We start from the raw sequence: 21,513 nt of genomic DNA, 5'->3' as shown, positions 1-21,513 counted from the left end.
CCCAGTAATACAGAGTACAAGTAAAAGTCCTGATTTCAATGTTATTTAAGTTAAAGTATATAAGTATGATGTGTATTTGGACCCTAATAGTTCTAAAAGTTTGAATTTGAACCCTCCAGGTGCTGCAAAGCTATCTTTATATTCATTTTGGAAAAAATTGAACGGATTTCTACAACGTGTTTTAATTCCTGCTTAATTTGTTATGTCTATAACTAGTGACGTCATAACATTTGCACATGTAAGGTCAAGACTTCCAACGAACATTTCTCCGAGTACGCCATAATTGTAAAAATATGTCCAGACCTCGGGTTGATTACCTAAAATGTTCAGTCGTTGGTTGAACGGGACAGAGCAGCACAGCCAACAACCTGGAGGGGGAGGGGCATGAAGTGGCTCATTTGCATTTAAAGGACCAGTGCTCAAAACGACCTTTCTGGTGTCATTACTCAGAAATAGGGTTGAAGATGGACCTGTGGAGTTCAATTAATGAAGAATTCAGACTCAAGCATAGCATTTACAGTTTATGTAGACCACAGGGAAATGTTTTAACATGCACATTTCTATTTAAAAAAAAAAAAAAAAAGCAAAATATCACCCCTTTAACCCTTTCATGCATAGTGGTCACTCCAGTGGACAGTTATTCTACAGCTGTTCTCTTGTATATTCATGGGTTTTGTTGTTTTAGTTCCATATCAGCCAACACAGTAGACACTTATGCATCAATCCCATACACTGACATTCCTGCCATTATTGTAACTTTGCTGTTCTTGATAAACCTGATCTGCAGTAATATGTTTCAGTGTAAATCAATTGCTAATTATTATTAGACTGTAATTAACAGTTTTCTTAATCAGAAAGGTTTGTTTTTTTGCATATTATCTCCATGAAGTGAGTAATAACTAGTATTTGAGTGTGTTAAAATGTGAGAAAACATCAGATTAGCAGCATGAAAAATGTTTTTATTTCATAGTTTTCACACAGTATATCACTTTCTGATGATGGGTTTTAAATACATGTTTCTTTGCTTCAAAAACTAAACACATGGTGTCCGGCTGAGTGGACATTTTTGTCACTCCATGAAAAATAGGGTCATAAAAAATTTTCAACTGAATTGTTTTTTTCAAGCCTAAAGAGGAATAAAAACACTCAGGAAAAAAATCTGGACTAAGGTTCTCATAATTCATGCATGAAAGGGTTAAGAAAGTATGAGATATTTTATTAATATTGAACCCGACTGAACCAGTAGCTAAATCTATGGTTTGCATAACAATCTTATTTTAAATGTGAAACATTTGCATGAAGTAACTATACTGAGTTGTCTGATTCATCCATCTATAATAATAATATACAGAATCTAATATAATAATATAATATAAAGTTTATTTTTTCTTCTTTTTTTCATCCTTTTTTGTAGTTTCAGTTTTTAGTCTATATTTTTACTTCAGTTTGAAGAAACATGGCCCAGTAAAATGTGCAGAATTTTGGTTCAATACAAGAAAGTTTGATCATATTTTATTCTTTTTTGTGTGTAGAGCTGATTTTTCTGCTTTTTGACCTCACTACAATAAAGTAAATAAATAAATAAAGTGATTTTATTTTTTTAAGCAGACTGAGCAGGGTACTCACTCTTCCAGGAAAGTACATTTCTCTGCCAAATTTTTCTAATTCTTTACACTGGTCAACGACAAATTTATTGTTTAAGTTTTTTGAGTTGATTTAGGATAATTTTGGTGTGCTGAATCCAAAAATCACATTAATTTTGCTCAATCAGGTCAACTTTCTGAACTATGCTACATATTGGCTTTTTAACATTTTTGTTTACATTTATGGGCATTTTCACTTCATATGATACAAAATTCTTTCATATTTCTTGCAATAAACAAGTTCTGAAGATTTTACTTTTGCCAATTCATGATTAATGTTTTTTTTTTTAATATTACAGGTGAATGAAATGGCTTCGACTAGAATATCTTGCAAAAATAAGCCTGACGTATTCTGCTACATCTGCAGTGAATACACCATTGTACCTAACAGGAATCAAGTCACAAGTTTCATCAAGTGTGCTTACCAATCTTATTTTGGTATTAATTATTATATTTTGTGAGAAGATCAAATTTTTCAAAATCAAATTAGCAAAAAAACCTGACCTGATTGAGAAAAACAGAAGTCATTTTTGGATTTAGCGGTGCAAAATGGTCCTAATTCAGTTGAAAAAACCTAGACAACTTGCAAAAAACATTTTTTTTAACCCAGTGTTCTCAATATATATATATGTCGAGGCCCAAAACAGAATCTGGCCCAATTCAGAATCGGGCCGGCCCAGAATGGAATTCTATTCTAGGCCGGCCTAGAATGGAATCCTGCTGCTATAATGTTATTTTTATACCATGTTTAATGCAAATGATCTAAATTATTACAAAAATCAATACATGGAATTTGCAAATATGTGAAAAAAAAATGAAACAAACAACATTTTAATTGTAAACTATAATACACTTTATTTACAAGTAGAACCTAGTGGTACTCCCCACCAATATATGGTACAGTGAAATCAACTGAAATTGACAATAGTTACTCAAGGTATGTAAGACTGAAAATGTAAAATTATGACAAATTATGGAATTATGGATCATTTGCATTAAACATGGTATAAAAATAACATTATAGCAGCAGGATTCCATTCTAGGCTGGCCTAGAATAGAATTCCATTCTGGGCCGGCCCGATTCAGAATCGGGCCGGTCCGTTTTGGGCCTCAACATATATGTTTTCAGCAGCACAATCCCATTTATGCTGAACATTTAATGCTATGGTGATAGAGATGTGTATGCCGGATATTTCCTTGCAGTTTTTTCTATCAGATCTTACCCTTTTATTGAATACAGACTCCCATTCTGACATTTTAATAGAAGACATTACTGCACACATTCAGATTAAGTCATCAGCTGAGATTGTGCAAATTCTATCCTTTCAGTTCTACTTGCATCTGTTTAATAGATGCATTATTAGCTGGAATCATACACAAAGACGCTAAAAAGAGCCAGAGACGAGGAAATTCAAGCTGGTGACATGAATACATGTAGAACTGTGGGGATTTTGGGGCTGATATTGTCTGACTTTACCCTCTCGAAGCTATTGTTCTGCTTTTTCTGTTCATCAGCCTGTAACAAGTCTTGTTTTTCCTTCATGGGGTTTGGTCTTCTCCACCCTGGGAGTAAGCTCCAGTGAATGGCAATAAGCATCCAGGCTGAATTAGTAACCAAACCGTCGATCTCTGCTGCCGTTTTTCCTCCTCTGGCCAATTAAGTCATTCCATCCCGGCCTCCTTTTTCTCTCCGCATCCATCCTTTTCTGGCCCTCGCTTCCCTGCAGCTCATTTGGGATGAGACCGACACTTAAGTCTGGCCAAATGCAAAAGTGTTTCACCCGATGAGGATTTGTTGTGACCGTGACCGTGCAGCTTTTTCCTCCTCCCGGCACATAAATTGGTTCTTATTTGAATGTGCAACATTGAAGGAGAGTATTAGCAACAGGAGTGACGGATGTCGTGGATCTTTTCCTCCCGTCTTCATCTCTCTTGTTGTTTTTATGAGTATAAGTGGGTTGGTCATTCTCCAAAATGATGATTACAATCCTTGGCCTCAGAGGACCCTCCTTATGTTTGACTAAAATACCACATAGGAGAAAACCGGGGGAAAAATTTTGGTTTTGTTTTCTATGATAAATTAACTGTAGAGTCGCTAATGGCGCTACTTTATCATCGACTATATTTAGTTGTTAACTGTGCAAATCTTTAAGTGTTGCTCCTGCAAGCTTTTTTCACGCTCCCACACCCATGCAGGTTGGCGAAAAGATTACTTCAGCATCTGAATTTAATCCCCACCCTGATCCTCTGCTGTGTGTGAGTTTGTAAGGTCAAACCAATACATTTTAAGGCAACTTTATTTATCCAGGACGTGTAATTACAAGACGACTCGATGTATCAATAGAAAAATGAATACGCAACAAAATATCTTAACTCCGTGTGGGTTTTGTAACTCAAAAATCATAGCATATCGTCGCTGTTAGGCGGAAACCTCTTATGTCTAAAACAGCTATTTTTCAGGAAACTGGAAAAATGATGTATATTCTAAGATAGAGTTACGAGATGTAGTCACAAGCTGTTTTCAACACTTTTCGGTAGTTAAATACAGTCGCGGAAAAAATTTTTAGACCATCAAAAGTCATCAAAAACAATGGTTGTGCAATCAAGTACTAACTCATGTGCGTATCATGTGACTAAAACAGACAGAAAAGAAAACATGGAATGCCTAAAAGCACTGTTTTTGTCAGTACAATGCCACAGATACTGATGTAAGAACTGAAGTGATTTTGGTTATTATCAAGAAAACTTCTAAAATGGATAGACATCAGCTCTGAAATTAAACTACTATGAGCTATTTTTGTTATCATTATATTTGTCCAAACAAATGTACCTTTAGTTGTACCAGCCGTTAAAATGAACAAGAAATGAAAGAAAACAAGGGGTGGTCTAATAATTTTTTCCATGACTGTATTTCAAAAACTGTCAGGCCAACGTGAAGACTGACTGATAGAATTATTTTATGACAAAAAAACAGACTAAAAATGGACATACGCGGTTTCCACCCAACAGCGACAATATGTTGATCACCAAATTTTAAACATCTGTTCCAGTTTTCCTCAACGATCTGAATCAGGATTGAGGTTGTACAGTTTTAAGATTAGGATTAAGGATTCTTCACCAAACCTTGTCAAAAATACACACAAAACTAGCGCATTAAAATACCTAGAACTAAGACCATATTTACCATTTTATTCCTAAATCTGCCATATGGCATATAACGATGCTCTACACACACACACACACACACACACACACACACACACACACACACACACACACGTATATTTATTAATTTGTTTTTTAAGGTCAGTATGAACTTGACTCAATATTTAAATCAGACTATAATGTATAGTTTAACCTATACCTTTTCACGTACTTCATTTTTTTCATATCTATCCATCTATCCATCCATCCATCCATCCATCCATCCATCCAGAAACAGTCACAAAATCACCTTTCATTTACCTGATTTCATGCCGTTGTTCTCTCTCTCCGTTCACCTTGTTCGACTGCTATTCTCTCTCCGCCTCCGTCTCTCCACATATCACATGACCCTGATGTCCAAAAACCAGACACTGGTACTGAAATATGTAACAGACTCCTCAGTGTATCATCAGACTACTGATTAACTGATCAATAGCGGCATCCTACATACCTGACACTGGAACATTTGTTTAACCCTTGAAGACCATCATCTTCTGCAACATTGGTTCACTGGTAAAACCCATATAGTTTTGCAGTATTAATGGTAGACACTTGTTTTTAGGTTCATTTAATGATATATTTTGCAGAAAAAGCTACCTTTTTGTCAGTTTCATTAAAACTCAGTGTAAATTTGAAAAACATCTACATAATTAGTCAATTAAATATATGAATACCTGCTTTTCACTGAAAAATACAAAGGAAAATAGTATAAGACATAGTGATAAAGGAAAGTTTATATAAAAAGAAAAAAAAAAAAAAAAAGATTCATTTAGAGGTTGAAACAAAAATAGACCGGAGTCTTTAAGGGTTAATTACTGTTGTGCCAATTATGCAAATTAAGGTTAATATTAAAGTCAAGATCAAGTTAAGGTTAAGTTGCTTTATTATCCCCATGGGCAAATTCTGCTTAAAGAATATGTCTGTCACTAATGTCACTAATTGCATCGTAGCTATTGTATGGGCTGTATTCAAATAAACAGTTTCCACTTAATTTTATATCTGTTTGACAGCAGCAACACAATTATACAATTATAATTGTTTTCTTTTTATATAATTGTAGTTGGGGGCTTCTGTGAAACTGGGTTCATTTTGGTACCTGGCACTTTTCCAGCTTTTTAGACCTAATAATAAAAGAGAAATTGAGACATAATTCCACCTAGCATGTACCTAATGATGGCCTCGGATAAATGCAAAAAAAATTATACTCTTGCTCTGAGCCATCCCAAAATTAATGAATTTTTAATAAAATATTTGTGCCAAAAATAGGACCAAAATTAGGACTTGAAAAGCTACTTCAGTGTCAGTGCATTTGATCTGGAAAACATGATTGAAATGGTCTTCTATACCGCTATAAATAAAGACACTGTGTTCAATTTGATGATCCTAGTAGTTTTTCTAATCCAGACATGCAGGTTTTTCATGAATCTCAGTCTCATTCCAAATTTCATGCATAACCCGTCGTGTCCACTGGTGTTACATGCAGAACCTGTCTATTCAAACACATATAAATTGCAAGTGATTTTGAAACAGTGGTCATTTTTTTTAAACACTCTGCCTTGCATAATTAGTTCAATTCCCAAAATGGACCTGTGAGAGAAAGAAAAGATATTTGAAAAAATAGTAGCGTGCCATTTTTGTCTTTTTTTTTTTTTTTTTAACCATGTCACGTGTGGATTTTAGCGTAAAAATAATATAAAAATATGTGTTATCTGAAAAATACAGGGTGTCCCAAAAAAAAACTGCCATCATTTGAGATGTCCATATCGGAGTGACAACATGGTCAGGAGAAATTGTACTTAATAGAATTTATTTTGGACATAAAATGTTTTTTCTACAAATTTCAAACAAAAAAATCTAGGGGATGGTGCTTTCATAATGTTCCACAGTTATTACAAATGTTCAATGTGTGCGCCGTTTGTGACACGGCGCACATCAAGTCAGTAGTGGAGTTCTTTTCCCGACACAAACAACCTTCCTCTTGAAACTTCTTATGCCACGTCTAAATCTGCTTTCCTGTTGAGACTTGTTTATGAGATTTTCTAACAAATTCACATTGCGCATTCACATTTGCCTGAGTTTGGGCATACTTCAATACACAGAACGCCTTTTCTGTTGCAGTAAACAGCATGTCTGTTCCTGAAAGCAGAACAGGAGAAAAAATGATTACACTTTTTTGAGCAAAAAGAGCAAAAAAAAACTGAAACAAATTATTAGGTGATGGAATTATGTCAAATTTTTTGGGACACCCTGTAGTTTCTCTTTTATCTCAGTAAATATTTATTTCTAAAATAGAACCAAAATGCTTACAAACTTGCTTCACAACATTAGTCTACATCTGGTTTGAATGTTTAGCCCAGTGGTTCCCGACCTTTTTTGGCTTATGACCCCATTTTAACATCACAAATTTCTTGTGACCCCAGACATTCAAAACAAAGACTTTTTTTTTTTTGCAAAAATTAATTTGTTTTTGATCATGTCATAGTTTGCTATACTATGTTGCAAATAAACATTAATTTTAGGTGACATTTAATCTATATAATGTATATTATTATGGACGGAGGCAGAAAAGCCAGGTGTAGATTACTGGACAGAGTGAGAATTTTATTTTCCTTGGTCAGGATATGTACAGTCAGTCCAGCTTGGATTTACAAGCATTACATCCTGGCCTAGGGGTTAACCAAGACGTACATAATATGCTCTTTTTTCCCCTCCCAGCTCCTAAGTACACACGCCAGTCCGAAACTAAAGTCAAAAATATTTATTTTCAAATAACTTAGAGGGTTAGGGGAGGGCTCAGCTAAAACACCAAACAAAAAATCTTCTTCAAAGTTAAACCTAAATTTCCTAATCCAAAATAAATGCAAGAAATACAATACATTAAACTAGGGATGCACCGATACCTCTTTTTTCGAGACCAAGTACAAGTACTTACATTTGAGTACTTGCCGATACCGAGTACCGATACGAGTACTTAATCCCATTCCAGTTGTTAGTTCCTTTTGTAAATGTGCTTTATTGTCGTTGTCATTAGTCTGACTGGAACAAAGTGCTGCTACTGACATTTAATGTGTTGGAATGAGCGTTTGTCAATTAATCCACCAGGGGGCGCCACTCTGAATTAACCATACTGGACAAATACCACGAAGAAGAGTAAAGTTTTTTGAGAAGAAGAAAGTCAGTAATAACAAACATGGAGACGACAGAGGCAACACTAATGTGATACTAATATTGCAGCGTTTTCGCTGGTAAGGTTTAAAAGCTTAGCTTCAGCAGGAAGAGAAAAGAGAAATGAGTGAGAAGTTTCGTTTTCACTTACGCTGGCCGCGGTCCACACCACTCCGTACTCCCGCTGGTATTCTCCAACCAGGTACGCATCCGTCAGCACCTGGAAAATGGATGGAATGTACGCAGAGGACGGACAGAGCGCTGCGTCCGTATCTGTCTGTGTCTGTAACGTTACTGTCAGTCGGTGTTATTTTTATTACTGTCATTTATTTTGAAAAATCTCCACACTCTTCACACTCCACACACATTATTCCATCACTGCGTACCTGCTGCACTGAACTGTGAATGTCACACGGCTGTAAGAGGTATCAGTGCATTTGTATCGGATATCTTTTACAAGTACGAGTACACACACTGAGTATCGGAGCTGATGCCCAGTACTGGTATCGGTATCGGAGCATCCCTATATTAAACTAACCTAAACTCCTTCAACCAAACAGGAGAAAAAGTGAAAACGAAAGAGCCACCCTCCCCTACCAGAAAAATAGACAGATTAAAAAAAACACTATTTACAACTATTTACAAATTACACAGACACAAACACTGTTGGATCCAGGGACATTTTTAAATGGTAGTCTATCTGGTTCCACCAATCAGCTCCCTGCATGAAACAAAAGGACAAAAGACAAACACAGCACCCCTACAGGACTAGGGGGAGAATACAACATGACGTCACAAAAAATATATACATATAAACATAAATTAAAGCTATACTGTATGATGTGGCATTTTTACACTTTTCTTTTGTCATCTTAAAATGCTCCTAATAATTGGCTGAACCTGGCTGAGCCTCCTGTCAATCATCCCTTACGGCCATCCAGCATCCGATCCATTATCGCCGTCTCCGCATCCGATATGTGTCCCTCTGAATCTGATGCTTCACTGGCGCTGCTTCTCCTGTCACTGACCACAGTCTACTGTCTATAATGTGTATGGATAGAACTGACATGCACATGTGGAAGGAAAAAAATGGATTTATTAAAAGAAACAACAACAGGAGAACAAACAGGAGTCTGATTAATGAAGGATGGAGATAAAAGTCCAGTAGTCTGGTGGACTGGACTAAACAGACAGGTCTGCACAAAGCTCAGCTTTTATGACGGTGGGACTCATACAGGTGCATGTACATGGTGTCACACAATGTAGGATGATGTAGGATGATAAATGTATGGACTATGAAACCTCAAATGTCCACGGAAAATTTGTGGAGGCCATGCGTTCACAGTGCACGCACCCATCGCCTGGGCACCTCATCTCCGTGGTGCAGTGAAGACACTGACCCAGAACTGCACAGACCACACCCTTAAATACAGGGTCTACTGATGAAACAGGAGCCATGGGCCCATGGCAGGTGGATGATGCATCTGATTACTGAGGGAGGGGTCCACGGACATGCCGAAGCGGACCGGACCTCTGCCTCTGCTTCCTCCGCGCACATCAGGTGAGAGGAGAGAAGAGGAGGAGCCTCAGAGCTCAGGCAGAGGGAAGTGGGCGGGGCTTTGGAGGGAGGCGGGCTGTTCATGTTCAAACTTTTACTAAGTGCTGTGAGAAATGCCACATTGGTAGGTATAGCTTTAAGTAGCTGGGATAGGCTCCAAGCGACCCCCTCCAAGCGGTTCAGAAAATGAATGAATGAATGAATGAACATTCATTCATTCATTTTCTGAACCCGCTTTATCCTCACTAGGGTCACGGGGGTCGCTTGGAGCCTATCCCAGCTACATAGGGGCGAAGGCGGGGTACACCCTGGACAAGTCGCCAGTTCATCGCAGGGCTGAACATATAGAGACAAACAATCACTCACATTCACACCTATGGGCAATTTAGATTAACCTATTAACCTATCAGTGCATGTCTTTGGATGGTGGGAGGAAGCCGGAGTACCTGGAGAGAACCCACGCAGACATGGTGAGAACATGCAAACTCCACACAGAAAGGTCCCATCCCCCGTCGACTGGTGTCGGAATCGAACCCAGGACCTTCTTGCTGTGAGGCACGAGTGCTAACCACTGCATCACCGTGTCGCCCATGAATGAACATAAATAGACAAATTATGACCCAGGGTCATAACACAAGGCTGTAAATTAATACTGAACAAACGATAACTCAAACTATGAATTGTCATTGAGCTGCAGCATCTGAAACTGACCACAATGAACATTTGAAAGACAAACAGTACCACAGTGCTTCAGTTTCAGCTTCAGAGTTTGTCATGTCTGTTATGTTTTGTGACTGTCTCTCTCAACTCAACATATATTTTTTTTAATAGTAAATTTCTATATTTATTTTTATCAATTACTAGATATTTCAGGCGACCCCATTTGAATTCCAGGTGACCCCACGTGGAGTCCCCACACAAAGGTTGAAAACCACTGGTGTAGCCCCTCTGTCCTGGTTTTTGGGACCAGTTTAATAGAAGCACCCATCTACATTTGAGCAGAAGGGGGTTAATAATCTCAGTCTGCATAGAGCCCTAATATGAAGCACCATTAATAGTAAGTATAAGGTAGACAGTATCTCATCGCCGTACTTGTACTGTTTTTCTCCGATGTACTGGGAGTCCTGTTGGAAATGGCCCAGAGCGATCAAATTAGAGGTCTCTTTTAACTATGCTAGCCATGTGATGTATCCAATGTCAGTCTCCTGCTAGGACAGCTTCCCCTGACCCTGAAAAGGAATATGTCGAGAAAATAAATGACTCCCACATCCACCAGGGGAGATCTCAAGGACCAGCCACACGCCGGAAACTGGAAAGTGTCGCCTCCAGCTGCAGCAGGTTTAACTGTAGGCTCCCAGTGTTCAGGTCTGATCCTCTACACACACACACACACACACACACACATAAGGAAGAAGCATCCTCTACGTGGACGCTTAGCCTCCAAGACTTACCCTGTTGGGGTTGAACAAAGTCTGTCAAATCAAACGGTGCCTGTTTATCCCTCTCTGACTCATTTCCCCTGTCTGTCAGTGTCATTATGTGTTTTTATCTCTCTCGACCTCTCCCTCGCTGCGTATAAGCAGCTTTGGAAGCACCACTCCAAGTTGAAGCCAGCAGCAGAGCATATCTCCCCTCAGGCTTACACACCGACTGCTGAGGGTCAACCTCTCTAACGGCGAGAGCAGCTATAAGGAAACATGCTCTGTACGTCGCTACGAGTCCCCACTGCAGGGATTAAAGCTCATTAAAGCTTTGTAATTGTAATGCAGTGGTGCCCTCTTGTGAAACAGCGCTCCAACGTCGCTTGTGTTGTTGTTTTTTTGTTTTTTTTTTTTGCTTAAATCCAACTGAATATTCAGCAGAGACAGTGAACCTTCTGCCTCCTGCACCACAGGCTGCGTTTAGAGGCTGACATTGTTCTCTGTAATTACAGTGCTGACGCTTCTTTTATTCAGCTTTGGCATTAGAATTAATCATATATTGGAGAAATCTGACTTTTAAGTGTTTGGCAAAGTGTTTGTTTATGTGCAAGTGTTTTGCTGTCCTCAAAGATATCATTTTAACCTTCTGTAATCCAAGTACTGATTAATGTAGACTTGTTCGTCATAGGGAGAAATGATCAGATGTCTATGTGATTTAAAGTCCTTATCATTGGACCTGTATATGAGTTATGCTGTGGAAATGTGTCAAACATACGACAAATGGGCCAAAACTAACTAACTCTGAGATAACTTTTTTGTTGTGATCTGGCGCTATATAAATAAAATTTGATTGATTGAGTGATTGATTGGGTTTCCCCTGTAAGTCACTTTGGAAAAAAAGCATCTACCAAATGCATAAACATAAACTCTAATCCAGCCTGTGGGATAAATTTGTAAAATGCAAAAATGACACTTAAGATATATTAACACTCAAGGATGTTGAAATTATTTTAGTTCAGGTTCCACATACAGACCAATTCAGTCCCAAGTGGGTCAGACCAGTAAAATACTGTCATAATAATCTATAAATAATAACTCCAAATTTGTGTATTTGTTTTAGTGTAAAAAAAAAAAAAAAAAAAAGTAAAGTTACATTAAATTGTTTACATGTACAAAGTATCCTTTCACAAATAATGTGAATAACCTGAACAAATATGAACAACATGAAATATAAATGTTTATGTGCAAGTGTTTTGCTGTCCTCAAAGATATAATTTTAACCCTCTGTAATCCAAGCACTGACTCATGTAGACTTGTTTTTCATAGAAATAATCAGATTTCTATCCTTATTATGGACCTGTATATGAGTTATTCTATGGGAATGTGTTTTATCTTCTACAGCACAGGTGTCAAACACACGGTAAATGGGCCAAAACTAACTAACTCTAATCCAGCCTGTGGGATAAATTTGTAAAATGCAAAAATGACACTTAAGATATATTAACACTCAAGGATGTTGAAATTTTTTTAGTTCAGGTTCCACATACAGACCAATTCAGTTGCAAGTGGGTCAGACCAGTAAAATACTATCATAATCTATAAATAATTACAACTCCAAATTTGTGTATTTGTTTTAGTGTAAAAAAAAAAAAAAAAAAGTAAAGTAACATGAAATTGTTTACATTTACAAAGTATCCTTTCACAAATAATGTGAATAACCTGAACAAATATGAACAACATGAAATATAAGTGTTTATGTGCAAGTTTTTTGCTGTCCTCAAAGATATCATTTTAACCATCTGTAATCCAAGCACTGACTCATGTAGACTTGTTTTTCATAGAAATAATCAGATTTCTATCCTTATTATGGACCTGTATATGAGTTATTCTATGGAAATGTGTTTTATCTTTTACAGCACAGGTGTCAAACATACGGCAAGTCGGCCAAAACAGGTCCATCTAAGTCTAATCCGGTCTCTGGGTTGAATTTGTGAAATGCAAAAATGACACTGAAGATATTAACAATCAAGGATAATAATAATAATAATAATAATAATAATAATAATAATAATAATAATAATAATAATACATCTGCTTTATATAGCGCTTTTCTAAGTACTCAAAGACACTGGATGTTGAAATTATTTTAGTTCACGTTCCACATACAGACCAATTCAATAAGTGGGTCAGACCAGTAAAATACTATCATAATAATCTATAAATAACAACAATTCCATGTTTTAGGGTAAAAAAAAAAGTAAAGTTACATGAAATTGTTTACATTTACAAACTATCCTTTCACTGTCCTCAAAGATATCATTTTAACCCTCTGTAATCCAAGCATTGATTAAAGTAGACGTGTTCGTCATAGGGAGAAATGATCAGATGTCTGTATTTGATTTAAAGTCCTTATCATGGATCTGTATATGAGTTATTCTATGGAAATGTGTTTTATCTTTTACAGCACAGGTGTCAAACACACGGCAAATGGGCCAAAACCAGCACATCTAAGTCTAATCCGGTCTCTGGGATAAATCTGTGAAATGCAAAAATGACACTGAGGATATTAACAGTCAATAATAATAATAATAATAATAATAATAATAATAATAATAATAATAATACATCGGTTTTATATAGCGCTTTTCTAAGTACTCAAAGACACTGGATGTTGAAATTATTTTAGTTCACGTTCCACATACAGACCAATTCAATAAGCGGGTCAGACCAGTAAAATGCTATCATAATAATCTATAAATAATAACAATTCCACATTTTAGGGTAAAAAAAAAAAAAAAGTAAAGTTACATGAAGCTGTTGACATTTACAAACTATCCTTTCACAAAAAATGTGAATAACCTGAACAAATATAAATATAAGTGTTTGGCAAAGTGTTCGTTGATGTGCAAGTGTTCTGCTGTCCTCAAAGATATCATTTTAACCCTGTGTCATCCAATCCATTTGATTTAAAGTCCTTATCATGGACCTGTATAGGAGTTATTCTATGGAAATGTGTTTTATCCTTTACAGCACAGGTGTCAAACATACGGCAAATGGGCCAAAACCAGCACATCTAAGTCTAATCCGGTCTCTGGGATAAATCTGTGAAATGCAAAAATGACACTGAAGATATTAACAGTTAAGGATGTTGAGATTATTTTAGTTCAGGTTCCACATACAGACCAGTAAAATACTATCATAATAATCTATAAATAATAACAACTCCAAATTTTTCTCTTTGTTTTAGTGTTAAAAAAAAAAAAAAAAGGAAAGTTACATTACATTCTTAACATTTACAAACTATCCTTTCACAAAAAAATGTGAATAATCTGAACAAATGACTTCCTGTTTCAGTGTCACATGGTTTCTCCATAGCCCCACCCCTTTTGGAGACTGGCAGCAGATCAGTCTCATTCTGTCCAATAGGAGAAGTGAATGGGACTTACACATTTAGACATTTACATTGATTATTTTGCCTCAAAGTCACTTATATAAATATTTTCTGAACACGCTGACATTAAAATGATATTCTTATGATGCAAATAACATTTCAGCAATAAATCTTGCAAGATCTAAAAACACAAATCTTATCTTAAGGAGGTAAAAACAAGCAGAACATTTTTTTTTTCTACTTTTATTCACCCACATGACATTCTCAGCCTCTCTTACAATGTTTATTTAAGAGACAGGAAGTGAGCAGTTTAATGTCATCATCTTTGCTCCGGAGAATTTTCAATAAAAATCCCCCCGATGACAGCTGTTGACCTTTTACTGGTTTTCTGAAGATCTTTGAAGAAATACACATGCAGGTTCACAGGTCTTTTTTCAGGTCATAGAAATATTCTGAACATCTATATGTCACAATTCAATACAAGCCTTTTTTAAATTATTATTTAATTGAATTAAGTCTTAATAATGGTTACAAAGAAGAGAAAAAATGTATTTAGTGGTCATCATAAAAGTGGACTGAAGCACTTTCAGTTTAGCCTTGACTATTTATAATAGCAAAATAAAAGAAAGAAACATAGATATATAAATGGGTGCTTCTATGAAACTGGGTTCATTTTGGTGCCTGGCAATTTTCCAGCTTTTTAGACCCAATAATAAAAGAGACATTTAGACATATTTCCTCCCAGAATGTACCTAATGATGACCTCAGATAAATAAAAAAATAAAAATAAAAAATTATACTCTTGCTCTGAGCCATCCCATAATTAATGAATTTTTAATGAAATATTGGGGCCAAAAATAGAACCAAAATTGGGACAGGAAAAGCTACCTAGGTGTCAGTGCATCTGATCTGAAAACATGGCTGTAAATGGTTTTATATACTACTATATATAAAGACACTGTGTTAAATGTGTGAATCCTAGTGGTTTTTCTAATCCGGACATGTGGGTTTTTCATGAATCTCAGTCTCAGTCCATGTTTTGTGTGTAACCCATCGTGTCCACTGGTGTTACATGCAGAACCTGCCCATTTAAATACAAATAAATTGTGAGTGATTTTGCAACGGCGGTCATTTTTGTGAAACACTCTGTCTTGTATAATTAGTTCGATTCCCAAAATGGACCTGTGAGAGAATAAAGAGATATTGGAAAAAATAGTTGTGCGTCATTTTTGTGCAGCCCCCCCCCCCCCCCCCCCATCACCACTAAAATTTCATCATTTGTTCCTCATGCTAGTATCAACATTTGCTGAAAATTTCATCAAAATCTTTCCATAACTTTTTGAGTTATCTTGCTAACAGACAAACAAACCAACCGACAAACCCCGATTAAAAACAGAACCTCTGCCAAGCGGTCATTTTTGTGAAACGCTCATAATTAGTTTGATTCCCAAAATGTACCTGAGAGAATAAAAAGATATTCGAAAAAATAGTAGCATGTAATTTTTTGTGTCCTTTTTACCGTTACATGTGGATTTTTGTATAAAAATAATAATAAAAAAAAAAAGTCTTTTATCTTAGTAAATATTTATTTTTCCAAACTTGCTTCATAACATTAATCTACATCTGGTTTGAATTTTTAGCCCCCATGTCCTGTTTTTAGGGACCAGTTTTGTAGAAGTACCCATATAGAAGGTGTACTAAAAAAAACTGCTATCATTTGAGATGTCTTATGTTGGAGTGACGACATGGTCAGGAGAAATGATACTTAATAGGATTTATTTTGGACATAAAATGTTTTGTAATTTGTAGAATAAAACATTTTATGTCCAAAATAAATCCTATTAAGTATAATTTCTCCTGACCATGTAGTCACTCCAATATAGACTTCTCAAATGATGGCAATTTTTTTAGTACACCCTGTATATATTGATAAAAAAATGCTAATGAAAAGGTCTGGGAAGATAAAGAAGTGGTTTAGGGTTATACTGTCAAACAACGATTAAAGCTGATTAATCAGGCCTGCATTGTGCAATTATATTAGTAATTATAATTTTTTTTTATATTACTGATTTCAGTTTATTATATTAGTGATTTAAATCATCTCTCTTCTATGAACTGCTTACTGGATTTTCAGGCTGTTTGAGTGTTGGAGTTTATAAGAAACGTGTGAGTGCGAAATCTACATTTATTTTTACAATAAAGCATAATGGTGCCAATAAGAAGTTCATTGTCCATTCAAGTACATGTAATCAATGCTCGAATTGGATCAAATCGCTGTTTGAAATGTGATTTATTTTTTTTTATTTTTGGAGTTTGTTTAACTATATCCTCCTGAGAGCCAATAAGTTTTTTTTTTTTTTTTTTTTTTTTTTTTTTTTACATGAAATAATTGAGTTTGGAAACGGCCTGATGCAACAGTTGTGAAACTTTCGGCCTCTACAGAAGACAAAAGTACATTGCTGGGTCTCAGGAGCATAAAGGTCTATATCTGACATTTATTATGTTATTATTTTAAATGATTAGTTGCTGAGATAATAATATCCCATTCAGATCCCGAAATATGCTTGTGTTTGTGACTTGACGACTGAATTGATCATAAAAGTGATACAACTTATTAACACATATATTTCTGAGGCATTAACATCATTATATAACCCAAAAAAATGTATATTCTACAAATTACAAAATATTTTATCTCCAAAATAAATGCTATAAAGCACAGGTGTCAAACATGCAGACCGGGGGCTAAATCCGGCCCGACAAAGGGTCCAATCTGGCCCGCGGGATGAATTTGTGAAAATTTCCAAAAATTACACTGAAGATATTAATAACACTGGGTTAAAAAAAAATGTTTTTTTGCAAGTTGTCTAGGTTTTTTCAACTGAATTAGGACCATTTTGCACCGCTAAATCCAAAAAGGACATGTTTTTCTCAATCAGGTCAGGTTTTTTTGCTAATTTGATTTTGAAAAGTTAGATCTTCTCACAAAATTGATTACATTTAATTACATTAATACCAAAATAAGATTGGTAAGCACACTTTATGAAACTTGTGACTTGATTCCTGTTAGGTGCAATGGTGTATTCACTGCAGATGTAGCAGAATACGTCAGGCTTATTTTTGCAAGATCTTCTAGTCGAAGCCATTTCATTCACCTGTAATATTAAAAAAAAAAAACATTAATCATAAATTGGCAAAAGTAAAATCTTCAGAACTCATTTATTGCAAGAAATATGAAAGAATTTTGTATCATATGATGTAAAAAATGCCCATAAATGTAAACAAAAATGTTAAAAAGCCAATATGTAGCATAGTTCAGAAAGTTGACCTGATGGAGCAAAATTAATGTGATTTTTGGATTCAGCACACCAAAATTATCTTAAATCAGCTCAAAAAACTTAAACAATAAATTTGTTGTTGACCAGTGTAATAAATGGTGTCAAAATCATTTGAATTCAGGTTCCACATACAGACACATACAGGCCAATTAGATTTGAAGTGGGTCAGAACCAGTAAAATATTATCATAATAACCTATAAATTATGACAACCCCAAATTTTCTTTGTTTTTTGTTGTAAAAAAGTAAAATTACACCAAAATGTTTACATTACCAAAATATACGTTAACAAAAAATGTGAATAACCTTAACAAATATGAACAAATGGAAAAGTTGTAAGGAAAGTTAATGCAATTTTACCAATATTCTGCCTGTAAATTAAGTGTTAAAATTGCACTTGTTTTTCTTAAGACAATTCAAATTGTTCATGTTATTCAGATTTTTAAGGAATATAATTTTACTTTTTTCACTGTTATTTTACTGGTCTGGACCACTGGAGATCAAATCGGACTGAATGTGGCCCCTGAACTAAAACGAGTTTGACACCCCTGCTATAAAGTATCATATCTCCTGACCATATAGTCACACCAATATGGACATCTCAAATGATTTCCATTTTTTTTGGGACACCCACTATATATAGATTAAAAAAAATGTGAATGAAAAGGTTTGGTAAGATAAAGAAGTGGTTTCCATTTAATCCCAGAAATTGGAATTTAAACACCTCAAACACCACATTACGAAGTGATTACAATTAAATCACAATTAGAGTTGAAAATATGTAAAGATTATATGAAAACAAAACATTAAAATATTCATAATCTTTGTAGAAAACGGGCTTCCAACTAAAATCCACTTATTTAAAGAGGTGCTTTTATTATTTTTATTTCATCGCCTTGTACCAGCGCACAGTGAGGACTATTTAACCATTCTACTGATGATGTGATACAATGATTTGGTATTGGAGTCATAAACGGCCGCAAACTATAAAGATAAATAAGTGTTGTTTGGATGCAATCAAGATTCTATTCACCTCAATTATTTCGGGTGGAGGCGTGAAATCTGAGGACGACTAGACCCATAAAACAGAAAGTATGACCATTTAAAGTGCAGTTATTTTGCAGAGCCTGTCATATTAAACCGTAGCCTGTGTAGAAATACCCTTATTACTTACATATACGGCTGAGATACAGTATGTTTTCTTTTATTTGTGAACCGAGGTACAGTTTTATAATGTATGGAGCTAACAGATGCTTTTTACGCTCTGCTGCATATTACCCACTGAGCGTACACGCATGATGCACATACATTACATACAGTACATGTACTCTGAATTTGTTCTACATCGCAAACATAACAGTCAAGAGATGTGGGACAAGTATCGCTTTGTTTTATATTCATGTTTATAACGCAACAATAGCTTCTTGGCACTGAAATCAGCATTCCAAGATATTTATGTACCTTCTGACTTGATCGTCTTTGTCGTTAAGAGGATAAAAAAAAAAAAAACGGAATGGTATCCAACCGTACTGTATGTTTAGAGATTCGAGTAACTGTGGCAGTGAAAAAAAAGAAAAGAAAAATAGAACCCAGCTGTGAAAATGATAGAGCTTTAACTCAGGAGGAACGTACAAACATGGTTGACCCTTTAAACTATAGGTGTCAAACATGCGGCCCGGGGGCCAAATCCGGCCCACTAAAGGGTCCAGTTCGGCCCTTGGGATGAATTTGTGAAATGCAAAAATTACAACTGAAGATATTAACGATCCTTTTAGTTCAGGTTCCACATTTAGACCAATTCAATCTCAAGTGGGTCAGACCAGTCAAATACTATCATAATAACATATAAATAATGACAACTCCACATTTTTCTCTTTGTAAATGTAAATATTTTCATGTATTTTACACTAAAACAGACAATAATTTCACAAAAAAATGTGAATAACCTGAACAAATATGAACAACCTGAACTGTCTTAAGCGAAGTAAGTACAATTTTAATAACATTCTGTCTGTTATTTGAAATGTGTATTTGTTGATCCACTGTGATCTCTATGTTGTAATGTACATACAGGGTGGGGAAGCAAAATTTACAATGAACATTTAGTTGTTTTTTCTCAGCAGGCACTACGTCAATTGTTTTGAAACCAAACATATATTGATGTCATAATCATACCTAACACTATTATCCATACCTTTTCAGAAACTTTTGCCCATATGAGTAATCAGGAAAGCAAACGTCAAAGAGTGTGTGATTTGCTGAATGCACTCGTCACACCAAAGGAGATTTCAAAAATAGTCGGAGTGTCCATAAAGACTGTTTAGAATGGAAAGAAGAGAATGACTATGAGCAAAACTATTACGAGAAAGTCTGAAAGATACTATTAAAGAAGAATGGGAGAAGTTGTCACCCGAATATTTGAAGAGCACTTGCGCAAGTTTCAGGAAGCGTGTGAAGGCAGTTATTGAGAAAGAAGGAGGACACATAGAATAAAAACATTTTCTATTATGGAAATTTTCTTGTGGCAAATAAATTCTCATGACTTTCAATAAACTAATTGGTCATACACTGTCTTTCAATCCCTGCCTCAAAATATTGTAAATTTTGCTTCCCCACCTTGTATGTAAAATGATAAACTGAGGCAGAATATTGTTAAAACTACATTCATTTTTTTTCCAGTTTGTTCATGTTATTCACATTGTTTGAAAGGATAGTTTGTAGATGGAAACCTTTTCATAATGTAAATTTACTTTTTTCGCTCTTAAAGAGAAAAGTTCGGAGTTGACATTATTTATGTATTATTCTGTTATTATTTTACTAGTCTGGCCCACTTCAGATCAAATTTAGCTGAATGTGGCCCCTGAACTAAAATGAGTTTGACACCCCAGCTTTAAACAGACCACAAGACTTAAGGGTTTATTAGACTCAACTAGTATTTTGATGTGGGGTAGTATTTATGAAAGTGCAGTTTAAGGCTTTTTCCATTTGTTTCTGCTGATGTAATGGGAGTGTATTATGAGGCTTTTTGCTGTATACAGAACAAATGCAAAGAAAGTGTCAGATGTAAATATTCACCTCTAACAGCCACTGTGAGCTACTGTATCTAATGAACTAACACTTCTTGGTTTAAAGCAGACCTGGGCAAAGTAAGGCCCTGACCGGCCTGCATGAGGTCACTGGCAAATTAAAAGTCAAGGCAAATATGTCATGGTAATAGATGCAACCAATGCAACGGCACAGCTTTTATTTTGTAGGATCCACTAAATTAGCGTTTTTTTTGCACAAACTTTCCATACTCAGCATAAAGCTTACGGTTATAATAAAGCTTATTGGTTTGTTGGTCAGTTTCAGCCCATTAAGATGTCAGCTAACGCCAAAAAAAGAAAGTTTGATTAAGAATGCAAAGATTTTAACAAGACATGGACTTCTAAGTATTTCTTCACTCAAGTCAGAAAAGGAAATGAGATATGCAAACAAACAAACAAAGCTGCGTTTATGGTTTTTAATGTAAAGTTAACATGGAGCTGGTTTTGCACATTTTCGGAAATGTTTTTGTGAATATTCATTAAATAGTTATATTCTGTGCTCCACATTTTCATTGTGTCATGGTATTGTTTCATTTACTGTTTTTATAGAGATATACTGTATATTGAGCAGAGCTGCGAGTGCATTGATTCGGCCCTTAATAATTGTCAAAGTTTCTCATGTGGCCCTATAAGAAAATTAATTGCCCACCCTTGGTTTAAAGTGAAGTGTTGGTTGGAATCAGGTACCAGTGCTCCCATATTGTCTCG

The 21,513-nt window shown here is 35.5% G+C and overlaps 1 protein-coding gene across 1 annotated transcript in view; it reads left to right on the top strand.

Moving 5' to 3' along the window:
- naaladl2 (N-acetylated alpha-linked acidic dipeptidase like 2) overlaps positions 1 to 21,513 on the top strand; it is an 801,028-nt gene that overhangs the window by 291,900 nt on the left and 487,615 nt on the right. The gene's annotated exons all lie outside the window — the stretch shown is intronic.

This window comes from Sphaeramia orbicularis, chromosome 4, assembly GCF_902148855.1.
Source record: "Sphaeramia orbicularis chromosome 4, fSphaOr1.1, whole genome shotgun sequence".
Taxonomy (NCBI): domain Eukaryota; kingdom Metazoa; phylum Chordata; class Actinopteri; order Kurtiformes; family Apogonidae; genus Sphaeramia; species Sphaeramia orbicularis.
The sequence above is the reverse complement of the archived record's forward strand: the minus strand, read 5'-3'. Positions and strand labels throughout refer to the sequence as shown.